This window comes from Wasmannia auropunctata, unplaced genomic scaffold (assembly GCF_000956235.1).
Source record: "Wasmannia auropunctata unplaced genomic scaffold, wasmannia.A_1.0 LD336111.1, whole genome shotgun sequence".
NCBI lineage: Eukaryota > Metazoa > Arthropoda > Insecta > Hymenoptera > Formicidae > Wasmannia > Wasmannia auropunctata.
The window spans coordinates 380,643-381,780 of record NW_012026779.1 but is presented as its reverse complement, the minus strand read 5'-3'; positions in this window follow the sequence as shown (position 1 = coordinate 381,780).

Here is a 1,138-nt window from a genome sequence, read left to right as displayed (position 1 = left end):
TATCCCCTGTGTGCCTTGTCGACTCAGTTTCCACATTCCTCCGCACCCTACGAACCGCCCCTCTACCGCGTTCTAGATTTCAATTCCGCGTGATAATTCGAAGGGTGGCACGCCCGCTCGTGCCTGGCGCCCAACTTCGCGTTTTTTGGATGTTGTGCAATTACGAGTTACGGTAATCGTTGTCTTTAGCCGGATCTTGTAGTCCGACACTTGAGAAAGTGCGGTCACAATATATACCTTGTTAAACCAATAAATATAAAAATCATTTTGATTAGTACAAAAATGATTATTAATGCCTTCTATCTTGAATTTAGTTACTTTTTTTCTCATGCGTCAAAAGTCAATTGAACGCGAGGAAATGAAAAGCAGCTATCTTCAAGAAAGAAAACATTAATAACCTCTTCTGTAAAAAGAATAAATTTAACACAAAAATTATGCTTATAACATTTTATTATGCGACATGATATTGTTTAATTTAATAAAAAAAACTGCACTTTTTAATACATTTAAGAAACGAAAAGTCAGTATACTACTTGTTACATTACATTATTATGCATTTTAATAATATATATAATTAAGTAATATAATTAAAATTAGTAAATTTTATATATATATATATATATAATGTATGTATATAATTATTTAAAATTTGTGTAATAATAACATTATCAAAGAGATGAATCATTGATATCTTTATCCAATTATTAAATAATATACTTTAAACAAATATAATAGTTCTCAGTATTAATTACCAATTTACATACAAACAGATCTCAGATATCATCGTTAAAACCCGATATTAAATAATAGATTTTGAACAAATGCGAGAGTTCATTTTGATTTTTAAATCTTAATTATAATTACCAATTATCAAATACCATCGTTAATTTATTATAAAAGGATTAAACATTTTATTATTTTTATTTGTAAGCAATAAGGATATATATATATAGCAATTGTATTGTTACATTCAAATTATTTGTTCTTTATATATATGTATATAAGAAACCAACATATTTTGTAAGTCAGCGGAGCAGAGAAAATCAATATCACCTGAGGTGTCAAAATCAATATCTACTGACAGACACACGCCGTGCGCACGTATATAATAACAGAATAGAGTGGTGAACTCTAAAAA